Genomic DNA, 19822 nt, shown 5'->3' on the forward strand with positions numbered 1-19822 from the left:
TACCATAAAATGTACTAGAATATCCAAATACTGGTTATGCGTGATGCAATGTTTTAAACGAGGAAAAAGCCTCAAATGCCAAGGAGAACTCCTTCGTTGGAACACCAACTTAAGGGATCCCCCTTTCATTCATCACGGGCTAAAAACCTCTTAAATTGCAATTTCACACTTGAACCAAATGATTTAAATCTTAACTGTTCTAAGTTGCACTTATCTCAACAGCTTTGTAGTCGTGTCTCACACCCTCCACAGCCCAACTTCAGCCCGAGTTTCGATGACTGCCTCAGGGTCCGTGGTATCAACTGGCTATAACCAGTGCTGTGATTCACTGAATGCTGCAGTTCATCCAGTCTGCCCATCCTCTGTAACCCCTAATTCTTCCTGTTCCTAAGCGATCCCACATGCTTATCCCATGCCTTTTTAAATTCTGGAACAGTCCACCACCTCCATGGGAGGCCATTCCATGCCTCCACCACCCTTTCTGTGAAATACTACTTCCTTAGGTTACTCCTAAACCTATTCTCTCTTAACTTTGTCATATGCCCCCTCATTCCAGAGCTCTCCATTTGAAAAAGGCTCTTCCTGTACATAAATGCCCTTGAGATATTTAAACGTTTCTATCATGTCTCCTCTCCCCCTCCTCTCTTCCAGCATATACATGTTGAGGTTCATAAGCCTGTCCCTATAATTTTTGCATTCAAGACTGCTTATTAATTTCATAGCCGCACTCTGGACCAATTCCATCCTGTTTATATCTTTCCGTAGGTGCGGTCTCCAGAACTGCACGCAGTACTCCAAATGAGGCCTCACCAGAGACTTATACAACGGCACTATCACCTCCTTTTTCCTGCTGGTCATGCCTCTCAGTCAGGCCTCTCTTTATGCACCCAAGCATCCTTCTGGCTTTGACCATCGCTTTTTCTACCCGTTTAAAAGCTTTAAGGTCGTCAGACACAATCACCCCAAGTCCCGCTCTTCCTTTGCACACTGAAGCACTACACCCCCTATATTGTACTGTTCCTTCGGATTTTTGCGACCCAAGTACATGACCCTGCATTTTTTGGGATTAATCCTTAGTTGCCAAATATCGGTCCATTCCTCTAGCTTCACTACGTCCATCCTCATGTCATTCACACTCTCCAGGGTGTCCACCCTGTTTCAGAGTTTAGTATCATCCACAAAGAGACAAACCTTAGACAGCCCTTCAGCAATATTGCTCACAAAGACATTAAAAAGAGCCGGCCCTAGGACCGATCCCTGCGGTACTCCACTGACGACGACCTTTTCTTCAGAGCAAGCTCCATTTACCACCACCCTCTTGTCTCCTACCATTCAACCAATTTTTTACCCAGTTACTCTAGGTCCCGCACTGAGGGAACTCAACTTATCAGTCGCCTGTACGGAACAGTGTCAAAGGCTTTGCTGAAATCCAAGTATACCACATCAAGCGCCCCTCCCACATCCAATTGTTTGGTCACCCAGTCGAAGAAGTGTCAGAGTCATCTGACACGACCTGCCACTAGTGAAGCCATGCTGCCTCGGGTCTCGCATTCCATGTAGTTCAAGAAATGTCACAATCCTCCTTTTCAGAACTGTTTCCATTAGCTTACTCACCACCGAGGTCAGACTGACAGGTCTGTAATTTCCAACCTCCTCCTTACTTCCACTCTTGTGCAAAGGAACCACATCTGCCCTTCTCCAGTTTCTAAGGAAGCATTGAAGAGGTCCGTCAGCGGAGCAGACAGAACTTCTCAGAGTTCTTTAAGCACCCTCGGGTGTATCCCATCAAGCCCCATCGCTCTGTCTACTTTTAGTTTGGCAAGCTCCTCACAAGCACAGTCCTCCGTAAACGGTCTACCATACATCCATCCCCTTTAGCCTTTGGTTCTCAAAAAGTGGTAGCTGAAAAATGAAAAGAAGGTTAGCCTTTATTAACTACAAAAGACTGCAGAAAGAGAAAGACAATACCTCAAAAAGCCAAGAGAAGCTGGTAGAAAGCAAAGGTACAAATTGAAGAAAAAAAAAAAAAAAACACACAACAGCCAATATGGTAAAATGGGAGGAGGGGGGGATAACATATCTAAAAACAAAAAAAAAAAAAAAAAAAGACTTTTTTTCTAAGATATGGATTGTGATAGGAGAAAGTGCAAAAGTGAAGAATGGAGAGGTATTAGTCCCTGAACAATTTTCAGAGCACTGTGTTTGTGAGGAGCTGGTTAAACTAAAAGGTGGAGAAAGGGCCAGATGGCATACATTCAAGGGTACTGAAGAACTTAGAAAAGCTCTAGCAGCTCCGCTGGCTGACCTTTCAATGTTTCTCTAGAGTTGGGAGTGGTCCCGGAAGGCTGCAGAACAGCAGATGTGTCCCTCTCCAAAAAAAAGAGAAAAAAAAGGTTGGGAACTACAGGCCAGTTAAATCAGACTTCTGTGGTAAATAAATTAATCAAAGTGCATTTAAAACTGAATAATAAAGTTATTGAAACCGAATGGACTACAGGATCTGTGGCAACACGGTTTCACTAGAGGCAGGTCTTGTCAGACAAATCCAATTAATTTCTTTGGCTGGGTGACTACAGTTGAAGCAAGGGAGAGCGCTAAATGTGGTGTATTTTGATTTTAGCAAAGCCTTTGACACGGTTCTGCATAGACGACTGAGTGCCCTTAGTATGGGCCCCAAAGTGACGACTGGGTTGGGAGCTAGTCAAGTGGAAGGCAACAGAGGGTAGTGGTAAATGGAGCTCATTCTGAGAAAAAGGACATTACCAGTGGTGTGCTACAAAGTTTGGTTCTTTAACATTTTTGTCTAGTAATGTTTGCCTCTTCACACATACCAAAATTCACAAGAGGCAAGTCTTTCAATTGAAAGGAAGCTCTGGAATGAGGGGGCATAGTATGAGGGTGAAAGGAGATACACTGAAAGTAACCTGAGGAAATACTTCATGAAAAGGGTGGCGAAAATTCAACAGCCTCCCAGTGGAAGTGGAGACGAAAACAGATTCTGAATTCAAGAGAACTTGGGACAAGTACATAGGATCTCTAAGGGATTGACAGGGAAAGTAGATGGCATGGATGGGCAGACTGGATAGGCCATACAGCAGTGGTTCCCAATCCTGGAGGTATCCCAGCCAGTCGGGTTTTCAGGATATCCATAATGAATATTCATGAGAGATGTGCACACAGTGGAAGCAGTCCTTGCAAATCCCTCTCATGAATATTCATTGTGGATATCCTGAAAACCCGACTGGCTGGGATGCCTCCAGGCCCAGGTCTGGGAACCACTGCCATACAGAGTATCTGCCTATATTTTTCTATGTTTGATTCTTGTAAATGTGTTCTCTCCTTAAAAAAAAACAAAAAACCCCTACTAGTTTTATGACCTGGTGTAATTTAAGCAATTTTTGGACTCTACAGCCAAATCGGAGGGGGGTGGAGGAGAGAATATTGTTAGTCAGGCGATGTCTGCCTAGACCAATTGCCTAGAAGTTTATAGATAGGGGGGGATTTTTTGTTTTTGTTTTCAGATCCATCATGATCTCCTTTATTTCCTTTCAATGAGGCTCTTATTTGCTTCCAAAGTATTTTACTTTTTTCTTATTGGGCCTATTTTCCCCCCTTGTAAGACATAACAGAAAATACAAATTGCAAGTATATTTGAAAATTAATTTTAAAAATGATTCCTGCGTATCATACACCTTGGAGAAACCTGCCCAAAAAAAACTGTTTACTATGTAGTACAACAAAAAGAAAAAAATATATTTCAATTAGAGAAAGATGAAAATTTGCTATGAAGTTTCTTTTCCTTGAGGCTCAGTAGGCCAGTCCAGACAATTGAGTCATGCTCCCCAACCAGCAGATGGAAGATCACCTCTTTATTAAGGATTGGTGTGTCCCTGAATCCTACCAGTGTACTTGTGACAAAGCAAAGTTAAATGAACCTGTAAGAAGGGACACAAACAAGACATCCCCCCACCAAAGCTATACAAAATTTATCCCAAACACCATTAAGTCCTCAATGGTGAAAAAGCACAAAACAGCAGCCTGTAGTCTTTGTGCGGTTAGGACTTAGACTGGTCTTCACAGGACTTAAGAAAATCAGGTAAGACCAAATTTCACTTTCCTTGCCCCACTGATCTGGGTGGGACAAGACAGCACCACAGCACCTTCTAGGACCACTCTACCGAACAACAAATATTCACGATCATGAATATTGAACTTATCCTATCCTATACAGTAATTCTCACCTCGAACATTCTAATGTGCCTGGTACCGTGGCTCCCTCGGAGGTGGTCTGCTAGGCAGTTTAGAGTGCACTGATGTCAGTGCCCCCCCCCCTCGGCACAACACCCAAGCCCCTGCCCTGCAAAACCGCGAGCCAGGCAGGGGGAGGAGTAGGGAAACACTCGGAGCATGTTTCCCTACTCCTCCCCCTGCCTACCAATCAGCTCTCAGTGCCTCACCCCTCGGCGCAACACCCAAGCCCCTCCGCCCCGGCGCAGCACCCAAGCCCCTACCCCCCCCCCGACGCATCACCCAAGCCCCTACCCCCGGCGCATCATCAAAGCCCCTACCCTCCCCCCCCTCTCGGGCACATCAACTCCCTCGCCACCCGCAGCCGCCAATACTAACACTGTCCGGCCACTGCTGCTTCTCCTGTGGAGCAGCAGCGGCCGGGACAAAAAGAAAAAAAGCCAAGATTAACCTGAAACGCGGCTCCGTAGACAGCCATCTGGCATCGGCTGTCGTCACTGCAGCCGCTCCTCTCCCTTCCACGTCACTGCCCCTGCAGGAAGACCCCGGAGGAGCGGCTGCAGAGATGACAGCCAATGCCAGATGGCTGTCTATGGAGCCGTGTTTCAGGTTTAAAATCTTTTTTTTGGCTTTTTTCTTTTTGTACCAGCCGCTGCTCTCAACAGGAGACGCAGCAGCGGCCAGACAGCGTTAGTATTGGCGGCTGCGGGTGGAGAGAGGGTTGATGTGCCCGAGGGGGGGGGGGGGGGTAGGGGCTTGGGTGATGCGCCGAGGGGAGGGTCGCTGGACATGGATGGCTGCAGGGGCAGAGGAGGGTTGGTGGGGAGGGGGTCCTGAGACCAGATGGGTGGCTGCGGGGGGCGGGGGCAGGGGAGACAGGAAGGACGCTGCGGGGGGGGGGGGGGGGGGAGGATTACCTTGCTAGCGCCCATTTCATTGCCTACCGAAACGGGCCTTTTATACTAGTGTTTTATAAAGGAAAGCAGAGACAACCATGTCCCTGCTTTACAAAACATCTTCAAGGGTGACATTCCTAGCTTCAGCCCAAGTGGCAACTTGTGCCTTAGGGAAGTGTGCCCACAAATGAGGCAGCACTGCCTTCTTGTTCAGCATATATGCCTATCCAAGGGTTTCTTATCTACTGGACACCCCTCTCCTTTGTGCAAATCTCCAAACAATACAAAAAGGACATCTGACTTCTGATATGTGTGCTCATCACCTTAAGGTAACAGAAGAGAACTCTGTTCTCTTGACCCTGTCTGACCCTGCTGGAAAAATTCAGCAGACTGGTTGTATAATGAATGGAAAAACAGTTTCTGGAAAGAAAGAAAGAACTGTGAACAGTATCACCGTATTCTCTCAAAGGATAACACCTGCAACTGAAAATATGTATGGCTGAACAAATGGCCACTGGAAAGACTACCTTCAGGGATCAATCTTTAAGATTAGTGCAACTTGAAAGGCTCACATGGTGGATAAGGTGGTTTCCAGCACCATAGGAAAACCTTATCCACTTTATCTCAAACAGGGTAGAACTGCCAAGTGTTCTTTTAGGGAACTGAGTAGATCTTGCAAAAATCCCATACCACATAAGATGACAGCATGCTATGCCATGGAACACTGAACCACACATCCAGACTTCATGCCAGACTCGTACATAAGCCAGTGACAACATCTGTGCTCTGAGCAGCACCGCCACCATGGAGTAACAGCTGTTCTCAGTGAAGGAACTTGCCTCTTAAGGTCACTGGTGCTCTCTCTCCCGTAGCCTTGTTAAAGATCTGAATATTACCACCTGCCTTGGATAAAAGCGGGATATAAAAATTATTAAATCTTTTTCCACGTCTTCCCTGTATGCACACCACCTGCTGTGCTCTACATTTAAATACAGCATGGCCAGTTGTGTTCACAACCACCATGCTTTAAATTTCCTTTTTATGAACTTGGTAATTTGGGCCAAATTGAACACCTCCAATCATTTTGAAAAGTTGGCTCTGTGTAGCCCAAACCGCTAAAATTTAGCAGATGTGGTGTTGGAGGGAAGGGCTCGAACTGAAGCTTCTCTTCTGAGCAGAAGCCCCAGAGGATTCTGAGCTGTGATTTCTACACCTTAGTTGAAACGATTTGGCTTTAAAGCCAAATATTTTGCAGTTGTGAATAAAAATGGAGCACCACAAGAAAGCGAGGATGAACTTGGTGTTTTGGTGAGACCTGTTATGTATTCCCTACAGGGTTTGCACTCCATTATGGTGAATTTTTTCTGGACAAGAGATATTCTGGCTTATCCACAAGGCCTGAATAGCAAATTTCCAAGTGTTAACCCTGGAGCAACAAGTGAAAAGTTTTAGAATTTGGGGAATACTATAGCTAAGGAAAAAAAAGTTTTTGCTGAAAAACTGGAGCATAAAGGAGAACCAAGCCGGGGGGGGGGGAAGACACACACACACACACACACAACTTCCAAGACCACATTGATATTTATTTTTTTGGAATGCCAGGTAACTTTGAAACTGGATTGGCCACTGCTGGAAGCAGGATACCGGGCTAGATGGACCATTTGGTCTGACCCAATATGGCTACTATTATGCTCTAATTGTGAATGTTCATTATGTAACTGGGATAAGGAGAACTAGAGGCTCTGGCCCTGTACAGGGAGTTATAAATTTTACCCACATTTTGGAAAGCTCGTTGAAGGTCATCACTGAACAAATTCTCAATGTTACTTTTGCCCTTCAGATGGACAATATTTTCATTTATCCTATCATCATAAGTCATTGCTGTTTTTTGTGATCCTCCGTACAAGTTTTTCCCGCTTTTTCTAGGGATACACAAGAGGTGGCAAAGGGAATTCTTGGCTTTAAAATCAAGCATTCTGGTTCTAGGTGCTGTATTCCTGTTGAAGTTTTCCTCTACAGAGCTCACAGCACAAAAATATGGACATGTAATAGCCTTTCACAAGATACAGGACCCGTACACAAAGTGGACATCTCCGCAGTTATCTACTATTTAGCATCCAAGTTCTACTATTTAGTTATCCAAGTTCAACGCTTGATTATTGGAGCACCGGTAGAAACGAGAAAGTTATATGAAGTGAAAAAGTAGTAAGCAAAAGTATTCTTTATATGCTCTGTATAAATTATACTATTACTTTAAGTATAATTGTATATTGGAATTCAAACAAAAATATGTTTGAAAAAGTTTTCCTGCAGATGTGACACTGAGTGGACATATTTGTTTTTTGAACCCAAACAGCTGATGACTTTCCTTGGAGTCAGAGAAGGAGGTGCTTTGTAATACTACAGGTAGTTATGGACTAAACTCATACTAGCCAGCTACAGTAGGCAACTTTCAACAGTCTTCAATTGATTTGGTCCAGGTGGACTAAAGCCTTTTAATTTTTTTTAAATGTTAGCCATTTACTGTTTCTCCAAAGTTAAATTATATTGTTGGTTGTAATTTGAAAATTGATTTAAAAAAAAAAAAAAAGTTAAAATGATCAAGGATCAACAGACAGAGCATGGAATCAAAAGGGAAGCTACATAAGATATTATGGAATATGCCTGAGTACCAATATCTTAAGCATCTGAGATCTAACTGGGAGCCAATAATGTTCAAACAAGAATGGAGAAAAATGCCACCACTTAACTTTCACTGTTGTACTTCAGATAAGCTGTAACCAATAAATTTGATATAAATGTATGCCAATTAAAAACTGAATTACAATAATCTAGTCTGGTAAGAACCAAAGCGTGTACAGATAGCTCAATAATAAAGCTATGGCCAAAGGTTTTCCAAAGCATTAACCAACTTTTGTATAACTTTAGAAACAAGAAAAAGTAAGTTTAGAATCTAAGATCACACCAATAGATCAAATAGAGTCCATAAGAGGTAACCAAACCCCATTTATGGAGTGTGAAAGGCAGGTGAAACATTGAGATGAGAACCAAATGGCCTCACATTTGAGGATTTAAAGACTGTTTATTAGCAGTGAACCAGGAACACACATTGCAAGCTGGTACAGATTCTCAAAGAGGTTGGATCAGATTCTCAAAGAGGTTGGACCGAAGTGTCACGGGCTATTAAAAGATGAACAGCAGCAGCATACATATGGAGAAAACCCTAGCTGTTGAGCCAAAGTAGTGAAAGATCCTAGAAATAGAGTGCCAGAACAGATCCTTGAGCTTCACAAAGAAAAAGAAAGGGTCTCATTAAAAATACTTGAAAAGTCCTGTTAGAAAAAGTGAAACCAAGTGCTGTCTCTCTTAGACCAGTCTCAATAAGGCGGGACAATAGGAGGGAGTGGTCTACAGTTTTCAAAGTGTTGATGTAAGATCAAATTAAATAAGGACATCCTTACATGCACCTAGATCATTAAGAACCATGTTCTTCTCAGAAACCAAAAATATCGGTAGGAAACTGGTTCAATCTAATAAATCACTATTCCATATAAATACAGAACCCAGTTATTAAATGTAAGGTTACACTTTTCAAAAATGGAGGAAAAACGCCTCAAGAAAAAGCTTCTCCCAAAATTGTAAATGGGATAAAAGCTATCATTTCATCATCATGGGCAACACAAAAAACCTCCTTTAATTAATTATTTATATTTTTTACAATTTTATTTATACTTTTGCTATCCCCTTTGCCAAAAAATAGGACCACAGTCTTATTTCGGTCACAAAAGGAGAGAGTTTAAAGTTTGCCCAAGCTAAGTAAAAAAATTTTTCAATTTGGATGGCAGGGTGAAAAATCTTTTGTCCTATTTTTTGGCAAAGGGGATAGCAAAAGTATAAATAAAATTGTAAAAAATATAAATAATTAATTAAAGGAGGTTTTTTGTGTCGCCCATGATGATGAAATGATAGCTTTTATCCCATTTACAATTTTGGGAGAAGCTTTTTCTTGAGGCGTTTTTCCGCCATTTTTGAAAAGTGTAACCTTACATTTAATAACTGGGTTCTGTATTTATATGGAATAGTGACTTCTCAGAAACCAGACATGGATGGAAGGTATTAGAATTCCAGAAGTTTGTAATTTGACAGACCGCTTTCTCAGTCATCTTAGCAAGAAAAGGTAGAGTTACAATATGTCTGAAAATTTGAGATTAGAGTGATCTGCAGAAGGCTTTTTGAGCTGTGGTTTAATGACTGCCTGCTTCCAGGAAAAGGAACCACCAACCTGCTGAAGGCTAGTATTGATTCAAGTCGGGGGGGGGGGGGGGGGGGGGGGGGAGAGTGACACCAAGTGTTTCCAGAGGTTATGAGCTTATAGATTGACCTTTGAAAGTGAGGTAAAATTGCTTAGCAGCCACTAGAACAGCATTAATTCTTCTAATGAGAATTGAGAGGCTAGGGGGAGGAGAGAAAAGGAAGCGGAGAAAGGTATGAGAATTAAAAACTGAGGTGTCCCAAAGAAAAGGAACCTTCAAGAATGAGGCAAAGCTATATGGCAAGGTGACTGATCTATGAATCAGCAGAGAAAAGCCCATCAACCAAACAATGGATGAAGTTACCGCATGGCAACGCTTGAGCAGAAAAATAAGAAGATTTTACTTCTCAAGCAACAACTGTATATTTATCCTGGAAAATGTGACGAGTGAGAGGCGGGCAATCCATTCCTCCACTGACGCTCAACAGTATGAATTGATCTTGTGTAAGGTCAATGGTGAACCATGGCTGAGCAGCGCAACAAGATATTTAACCTGTGGGGTGCAAGCTGGTCAAGAGTATGTCACAGATGAAGGGAAAGCTCAGAGATCTTATCTTCCAGAGTCAAAAGATAGAAAAAGGTACTTACCTGTAGCAGTTCTACAAGGACAGCATGCTTTCCATTCTCACAATCCCTCCCATCACCCCTTGGGAGTTGCCTCCTGTTATTTTTTTTTAAACTTTTGCTGTAGTATTTGAGACCGCATTTTCGCAGCAGGTGGGAAGGTATATGCGCATGCACAGTGGAGCGTGTCTCACTCTCCACAAAGCTCTACAGCAAAAACAAAGTAAACAATAACAAAGGAGACCCCAAAGGGAGGTGGGAGGGAATGTGAGAATATAGAGCCTGCTGTAGGTAAGTACCTTTGCTTTCTCCGAGGACAAGAAGGCTTCTATATTCTCATGTGAGGAATCCAGGCTAACGCAAATCAACAAACATTGGTCAATTGGGCCTCACAGTGGCGAGGACATAACACTGATTAACCTGAAACTCAATCTGAGAGTGCAGCCTGGAACAGATAAAACAGGCCTAGAAGGATGGAGTTGGATTCTAGACCCCAAACAGATTCTGTAACACTGCCCGAACCAACTGTCGTGTTGCGTATCCTGCTCAAGGTGGTAGTGTGATGTGAATGTGTGGACAAAAAACAATTCACAGCCTTGCAAATTTCTTCAATGAAGGCTGACCGCAGGTGGGCTACAGACACAGCCATGGCTGTAACATTATGAGCTAGGACATGACCCTCCAAGGCCAGCCCAGCCATTAAATGAAGGAAATGCAATCTGCCAACCAAATTGAAATGGTTCATTCCTTGATGGCAACCCTCATCCTGAGAAACCAGGGTCCATTCTGTTGGGATTAAAAGAAACAAAAAAGCTGGGTGGACTGTCTATGGGGCCTTGTCCACTACATGTCGTAGGTCAATGCTCTCTTGCAATCCAAGGTGTACAAGCTGCTTTGGTCAAGCTGGGAATGATGTTGGGGAAAGAATGTTGGCAAGACAATCAACTGGCTCAGATAGAACTCGGTCATCACCTTCAGCAAGAACTTAGGGTGCCTGCAGAGGACTACTCTGTTGTGATGAAACTTAGTACAAAAGGTGCATCCATTACCAAGGCCTGAAGTTCACAGACTCTACGAGTTGAAGTAACAGCCACCAAGAAAATTACCTTCTGGGTCAAGTACTTCGGGATGGCAGGAAAGCGAAAGATACATACCTGTAGCAGGTATTCTCCGAGGACAGCAGGCTGATGGGTTGATGTCCGACAGCAGCCCCAGGTCCGGAAATCTTCCTAGCAACAAAGTTTGCTAGAGCCCTCGTGCGCGCACCGCGCATCCATCTTCCCGCCCGCCGCGCGAACGTGCCCCTCAGTCAACTTACAAAGCAAGACAAGGGAAGAGACAACTCCAAAGGGGAGGCGGACGGGTTGGTGAGAACAATCAGCCTGCTGTCCTCGGAGAATACCTGCTACAGGTATGTATCTTTCACTTTCTCAGAGGACAAGCAGGCTGCTTGTTCTCACTGATGGGGTATCCCTAGCCCCCAGGCTCACTCAAAACAACAGGGTCAATTGGGCCTCGCAACGGCGAGGACATAACATAGATTGACCTGAAAAACAACTAAGAGTGCAGCCTGGAACAGAACAAAAATGGGCCGGGGGGGGGGTGGAGGTGGATTCTAGACCCCAAACAGATACTGCAGCACAGACTGCCCAAACCGACGTCGTGTCGAGTATCCTGCTGAAGGCAATAATGAGATGTGAATATGTGGACAGATGACCACGTCGCAGCCTTGCAAATCTCTTCTATAGTGGTTGCCTTCAAGTGGGCCACTGACGCTGCCATGGCTCTAACACTATGAGCCATGACATGACCCTCAAGAATCAGCCCAGCTTGGGCATAAGTGAAGGATATGCAATCTGCTAGCCAATTTGAAATGGTGCGTTTCCTGACAGCCACTCCCCTTCTGTTGGGATCAAAAGAAACAAACATTTGGGCGGACTGTCTGAATGGGCTTGTCCACTCCAGATAGACGGGGAAAGAATGTTGGCAAGACAATTGACTGGTTCAGATGGAACTCTGACACCACCTTGGGCAAGAACTTAGCGTGAGTGCGGAGGACTACTCTATTATGATGAAATTTAGTATATGGAGCATGGGCTACCAAGGCTTGGAGCTCACTGACTCTACGAGCTGAAGTAACAGCCACCAAGAAAATGACCTTCCAGGTCAAGAACTTCAGATGGCAGGAATGCAGTGGCTCAAAAGGAGGCTTCATCAGCTGGGTGAGAACAACATTGAGATCCCATGACACTGTAGGAGGTTTGACAGGGGGCTTTGACAAAAGCAAACCTCTCATTAAGCAAACAACTAAAGGCTGTCCAGAGATAGGCTTACCTTCTACACGGTAATAGGCACTAATTGCACTAAGATGAACTCTTAAGAAGTTGGTCTAAAGACCAGACTCAGAGAAGTGCAGAAGGTATTCAAGCAGGGTCTGTGTAGGACAAGAGCAAGGGTCCAGGGCCTTGCTGTCACACCAGACGGCAAACCTCCTCCATTTAAAAGAGTAACTTTTTAGTGGAATCTTTTCTGGAAGCAAGCACTCTGGAGACACCCTCCGACAGACCCAAGGAGGCAAAGTCTACGCTCTCAACATCCAGGCCGTGAGAGCCAGGGACCGGAGGTTGGGATGCAGAAGTGCCCCCCTCGTTCTGAGTAATGAGGGTTGGAAAACACTCCAATCTCCACGGTTCTTCAGAGGACAACTCCAGAAGAAGCGGGAACCAAATCTGAGGCGGCCAGAAAGGAGCGATTAGAATCATGGTTCCATGATCCTGCTTGAGTTTCAGCAAAGTCTTCCCCACCAAAGATATGCATGCAGGAGGCCCTTGCCCCAATGTAGTGGAAAGGCATCCGACGCTAGCCTGCCGTGGGCCTGAAGTCTGGAACAGAACTGAGGGACCATGTGATTGGTCTGAGTGGCAAAATAATCCACCGAGGGGGTGTCCCATGCTCGGAAGATCTTGCGAACCACGCCCGAGCTGAGCGACCACTCGTGAGGTTGCATTATCCTGCTCAATCTGTCGGCCAGACTGTTTACATCCGCCAGATAAGTGCCTTGGAGAAACGTGCCGTGCCGGCGAGCCCAAAGCCACATCTGAACGGCTTCCTGACACTGGGCAAGATCCGGTGCCCCCTGCTTGTTGATGTAGTACATGGCAACCTGATTGTCTGTCTGAATTTGAATGATTTGATAGGACAGCCGATCTCTGAAAGCCTTTAGCGCGTTCCAGACTGCTCTCAACTCCAGGAGTTTGATCTGAAGACCGGTTTCCCGGAGCGACCAAACTCCTTGAGTGTGGAGCCCACCAACATGAGCTCCCCACCCCAGAAGAGATGCATCCGTCGTCAGCACCTTTTGTGGCTGAGGAATTTGAAAGGGACATCCCACGGTCAAATTGGATCGAATTGTCCACCAATAGAGGGAATTGAGAAACTCTGTGGACAGCATCCTCTAGATCCCCCGCAGTCTGATACCACTGGGAAGCTAGGGTCCACTGAGCTATCTCCTGCGCAGGCGGGCCATAGGCGTCACATGGAGGCCATATGGCCCAACAATCTCAACATCTGCCGAGCTGTGATCTGCTGAGACACTGACCCAAGAAACGAGGGACAGAAGATTGTCTGCCCTTGCTTCAGGGAGGTAGGCGTGAGCCGTCTTGGAATCCAGCAGAGTTCCTATGAATTCTAGTTGTTGGACTGGAAGAAGATGGGACTTTGGATAATTGATAAACCCTAGTAGCTCCAGGAGTTTGAGAGTCATCTGCATGGACTGCTGAGCTCCTGCCTCGGAAGTGCTCTTCACCAGCCAATCATCGAGATAAGGGAAGACATGCACTCCCAGCTTGCGTTAGAGATGCTGCCACTACCGCCAGGCATTTGGTGACCACCCGGGGCACGGAGGCGAGACCAAAGGGCAGTACACAATACTGAAGTGCTGGGTTCCCAGACGGAATCGAAGATACTGCCTGTGAGCTGGCAGTATCAGGATGTGCGTATAAGCATCCTTCAAGTCCAGAGAGCATAGCCAATTATGGGAAGAAGGGTGCTCAGGGAATGCATCCTGCACTTTTCTCGAATCAGATATTTGTTCAGGGCCCTAAGGTCTAGGATGGGACGCATCCCCCGTTTTCTTTTGCACAAGAAGTACCTGGAATAGAATCCCAGCCCTGGGCTTGACCGCTTTGGCTCTGGGAAGGGCGGAGAGTTCCTCTGCAAGTACCTGCCTGTGCTGGAAGCTGAAGGACTGAGCTCCCGGTGGACAATTTGGAGGTTTGGACATCAAACTGAGGGAGTATCCTAGCCGGACTATTTGGAGAACCCACTGATCGGAGGTTACAAGAGGCCACCTTTGGTGAAAAAATTTTAACCTCCCTCCGACCGGTAGATTGTCCGGCACAGACACTTGTGTAGGCTATGCTCGCCTGGAGCCAGTCAAAAGCCCGTCCCTTGCTTTTGCTGGGGAGCTGCAGGGGCCTGTTGAGGCGCACGCTGTTGACAAGAATGAGCGCGCTGGGGCTTAGCCTGAGCAGGCTGGTGGGAAGGAGGATTGTACCTGCGCTTATTGTAAGCATAGGGAGCATTCCTCCGACCCCCATAAAAACGTCTACCTGAAGAGGCAGATGCTGAAGGCGTCCGGTGGTAGAGTTTGTCGAATGCGGTGTCCCGCTGATGGAGCTGTTCTACCACCTGTTCGACGCGCTCACCAAAAATGTTATCCCCCCGGCAAGAAGCATCTGCAATCCACTGCTGGACACGATTCTCCAGGTCAGAAGCACGCAGCCATGAGAGTCTGCGCATCACTATACCTTGAGCAGCGGCCCTAGATGCAACATCAAAAGTGTCAAGCACCCCTGGACAGGAATTTACGACACGCCTTCAGCTGCCTGACCACCTCCTGAAAAGGCTTGGCCTGCTCCGAAGGGAGCTGATTGACCAAGTCGTCAGTTGCTTCACATTATTCCACATATGGATGCTCGTGTAGAGCTGGTAGGATTGGATCTTGGCCACGAGCATATAGGAATGATAGGCCTTCCTCCCAAAAGAGTAGAGTTCTAGACTCCCGCCCCGGGGGCGCCGAGGCGTAATCCGTAGAACTCTTGGCTCTCTTGAGAGCGGAATCCACAACTCCAGAGTCATGAGGCAACCGGGTCTTCATCAACTCCGGGTCCCCGTGAATCCAGTACTGGGACTCCTTTCTTAGGGATGGTGGGATTAGTTAATGGTTTCATCCAGTTCGCCATCAATGTCTGCTTAAGGACATTAGGTAGGGGAACAGTGGATGACTCCTTAGGTGGTGATAGTCCAGGACCTCGAACATCTCAGCCCTGGGCTCATCCTCAGTGACCACTGGGAAGGGAATGGCCATAGACATTTCCCGGACAAAAAACGAGAAAGAAACTCTCGGGGGGTGGAGAAAGCTCTCTCTCTGGTGAAGGAGTAGGATCAGAAGGAAGACCACAAGACTCCTCATCCGAGAAATATCTTGGGTCCTCCTCTGCCTCCCACGAGGCCTCTCCCTCGATCTCAGACACGATCTCTCTGACCGCAGTCTGAAGCCGGGCCTGTCTCGACGCCAAGGAACGGTCCTCGATGATGGTATCGAAGTACACTCCCGTGCTGATGAAGTTCCCTCCACCGACGGGGAAGCCACTTGGGTGGCAGCCGACGCCGGCACCGCAAGCAGCACCAACGCCAAAGGCCTCACCAAGGATAGGGAGCCAGCTGCTGCATCTATCGACGGTACCGCAGGCGCAAGCACCGCTGATACCGGAACAGACGATCACAGCAGCCTTTCCAGGATCCCTGGAAGAATGGCTGAGGCACTCGTCAAGAGTGGCTGCGGTGAAAGGCTGGGGAGTCTGTACAGAAGTCGAAGCCCGAATCTGCTGAGGCCCGGAGAAGTGCGCATCGACACCTCCTGAATGGAGGGTAAGCGGTCCTCCCGGCGTCGACGCTTCATGGGTGCCGAATCCTTCGGCGTCCCGCTCTCGGTACCGTGGCGGGAGGGCGACCGATGCTGATGCATGGTCTCGGAACCTACCGGTACCGACGAGGAAGATGTTTAATCCAAACGTCTCCTCGAGGTCGGGTCCGAAGATCGGTCCCGATGGGCCTGCACCACAGGGGTCCTCGAAGGAAGGTGGAGACCCACTCTATGGCCCACTGCTACCAGCGTGAGATGGTCTCTGGCCTGTGCTCCGGACGTCGAAGCACTCTCCGGTGCTGACGTCGAAGGACCGGGCGAAGCGTGGAACAGGCGCTTCCCACTGAGCTAATCTCGACGCTTGTGTCCGCTTTTTAAGACCGCAACACAAAGTACAAGCGTCAGGGCGGTGACTTGCCCCAAGACACTGAATACACGAAGCGTGTGGATCAGTGACTCAGATGGCCCGGCTGTACTGAGTGCACTTCTTGAAGCCGCTGGCGATCTTTGATGACATCAACGGAAAAATCGCGGCGGCGAAATCAAAAGACGCGATGGTGCCAAAAAGAAGGGGAAAAAACAAAACCCGGTACGGGTGGCCAAGAGGGCAGCACATGAAACAAAAACAAAAAAAAAACCACCGCAAACTAAAGAGAAGGGCGGCTAAGATGAACACAAGCGAGCGAACTTGCAAAACTAGAAAAAAAGACGGCAAAAAAACGCAAGGGCTCTCTCCTGAGGCGCAGAGCGACTGAAAAACAGCCACCCTGACCAAGGGGGAAAAAAAAAAAAGACTGAGGGGCACGTTCGCGCGGTGGGCGGGAAGATGGATGCACATGCGCGGTGCGGGCACTCATGTGCATGAGGGCTCTAGCAAACTTTGTTGCTAGGAAGATTTCCGGACATGTGGCTGCCATCGGACGTCAACCCATCAGTGATAACAAGCAGCCTGCTTGTCCTCGGAGAATTTAGTAGCTCGAAAGAAGCTTTCATCAGCTGGCTCTGACAAAATCAAATCTCTCATGAAGCAAACTAGAGGCTGTCCAGAGATAGGCTTACCTTCTACATGTTGATACTAATTGCACTAAGCTGAACCTTTACAGAGTTGGTCTTTAGACCAGACTGACAAGTGTAGAAGGTATTCAAGCTGGGTCTGTGTGGGGGCAAGTAAGGGGATCTAGGGCCTTGCTCACAGCAGACGGCAAACCTTCTCCATTTAAAAGGGTAGCACCTCAGTGGAAACTTTCCTGGAAGCCAGCAAAACCCGGGACACACCCTCCGAAAGACCCAAGGGAGCAAATTCTAGGCTCTCAACATCCAAGCTGAAAGAGCCAGAGACTGAAGGCTAGGATGTAAAAGCAACCCCTCATTCTGTGTGATGAGGGTCAGAAAACACTCCAATCTCCACAGTTCAGAGGGTAATTGCAGAAGGAACCATATCTACCATCACCAGTACGGAGCAATCAATCATAGTTCCACGGTCTTGCTCGAGTTTCAAAGTCTTTCCCAGAAAGTCCAGAAAGAATAGCCAATCATTTTTCTGAAGGGTGCCCACCACAAAGGAATCTTGAGGCAAATGAGGGTTAAAGCCAAGTTCACTGTGGATCCGATACTGGGTGTCAATCTTCTTGGCACAACAGGGAACGACAGAGGGGACGCCCAGTTCCTGACGAGGACTTCCTTTTGCACCTCATGGAGACAGTTGTTCACAGCCTCCTTAGGAGATGTGTAGTCCAGGACCTCGAGCATTTTGGCCCTGGGCTCATCCTCCACCTTTAAAGGAAATGAAATGGCATCAGCTGTTTCCTTAACAAAAGATTGGAATGAAAGGCTCTCTGTTTGTGAGTCAAGCTCTCAAGCCAAAAAAAAACCCTAGGAGCCCTATCGGAATAAACCTCACCCAGTGGATGTTAAGAAGCACAACTGGGGGACAGCTGAGCCAAGCTCTGTGATCGACTAGTGCACAGAATAGGGTCATTAATGATTTAGGCTTTTGTCTAGTTCTCACATGATTATTCTAGCAACCTTAGGGAAGGGGGTGATGAGGGTAGGGATTGGAATAGGGGAAGTCTGTTCTTAACCAGATAGCCACAAAATCTCCTGAAGTTCTGGAGTTTTTGACTACTGGTATTGGAGGGGGCTTGAGGTTCATGGACTTTCGTTGAAAACTTTGAACCATTTACTATTACATATTGTACATTTTGGTTGCTGCTGTATTGATTCAATTAAAAAAAGAGATCCAACATAAGTTACCTATAAGCAACAAGAGACCAAAATAAAGTGAAAACAAGTCAGAGAGCTCCATGGTTCCCAGGAAGCTCTGCAGGAGGATGGCGTGTGTGTTGGGGGGGGGAAGACAATAAACCACACAACAAAATACCAGCGATTCCATCAATCCAGACAAGCAGAGAATCACAGAACACTGTAGAGGACAATAATTTAATAGAAAGGGCTTGTGAAAGAGCAGTATCACCTCCTCATTTGTGTTCACAAGCATGAAAAAAAAAATACCAACAGATGGCAATATGGCCACAGTTCCTACACGTGGGAAACCCTTCACAAGCTAAGAGACTACCCCCAGTGCAGCTGCAATCTCCTGTTGCATTTCTGATGGTAATGCTTCCAACTCTGCCATTGCCACTACCATATGCATTTCATTAGCCCAATCACATGTGAAGGAAAGGACCCCATTATAGTACTAATGTAGTGGGAACTGCAGCAAGAAGCAGCAATTCCCTAGCCTACATAGTTGTGCTGGACATTGGAGTAGATCACTTGACAACTGCTGGAAGAGCAGCCTCTCCCCACTTAGGGTTTTACTTTGTGTTATACCAGTGGGGAAGGGGGGGGGGGGGAAGGAAAGAAGAGCAGGCCAAGCACACTAAGGGGGGGGAGGGATACCCACCTGTTCACCAAACCAGGACCCCCCCTCCCTTGTGCAGAGACCCTGTGGGGACCCACCAGTTCTCAGCACTGGAGCTACTACCCCATTCAACTAAGGGGAACGTTCACAGACCAATCATTCAAGAACAGCATCTTGGCCCCCTCCCCCCCCTCCAAGGGCTCCTGTCACAACCCGAGTCCTGGGGAGCCAAGCCCAAAAGCACTCTAGTTATACCAATCCAGAATACAGTCATCTGCTGAAGGCAGAGAATACTGGCAGGATTCAGGTATGCAATGATCCTTATATTGGTGATGGTGTCAAAAAGTGTTCTCTGAATTCATCTGCTGGCTTGGGGGGGGGGGGGGGGGGACACAACCCACTTGTCTGGACAGGTCTAAATGGATAAAAAAATGTATTTTGCAACAATAATTTAAAAAAGTTTTTAGTCCAACTACAACTAGGCGAATCACAAATGAACATTCTAGTCGTTTGTGTGTGCATGTGGACATGTGTAATATGACCGTATTCCAGCCACTTGCTATTCTATACTGAATATTTGATGGCACATGCTTTGCAAGTGGATGTTGACATGGGTGGAATTTGGGCAAAAAGTGGGCAGGACACAAACTTATGAATGTTGAATTTGCACCAGCTCCATGGCTCATGTATGGTTCACAGGTGAAATAGAAGCACATTTCACCTGTCACACTAGTATTTTGCAAAAAAAAACAAAAAGGCACACAACTGCTTACAAAACAGTAGATGAAAAACAACAAAGCAGTGGAATCAAATGTATTTATTGGAACAATACCCGACGTGGCCACGTTTCGCCCTCAGGCTGCGTCAGGGGTATAAACTATTAAAAACAAACAAAACACAAGTATAAAAACATGTATAACCATACATATTAACAATGTCATAAGCATGATTCAACTAATAAAAGGCAATTATATAAAAAAGAGATTCAACATATATAAAACAATCCTTTAAGA

General features: G+C 46.4%; 1 protein-coding gene across 4 annotated transcripts in view; it reads right to left on the reverse strand.

Annotated features, from left to right (window-relative positions):
- The window catches only part of RNF41 (ring finger protein 41), a 50942-nt gene that overhangs the window by 13914 nt on the left and 17206 nt on the right, over positions 1–19822 (reverse strand). The gene's annotated exons all lie outside the window — the stretch shown is intronic.

Source organism: Microcaecilia unicolor, chromosome 3 (assembly GCF_901765095.1).
Source record: "Microcaecilia unicolor chromosome 3, aMicUni1.1, whole genome shotgun sequence".
Classification (NCBI taxonomy): Eukaryota; Metazoa; Chordata; class Amphibia; order Gymnophiona; family Siphonopidae; genus Microcaecilia; species Microcaecilia unicolor.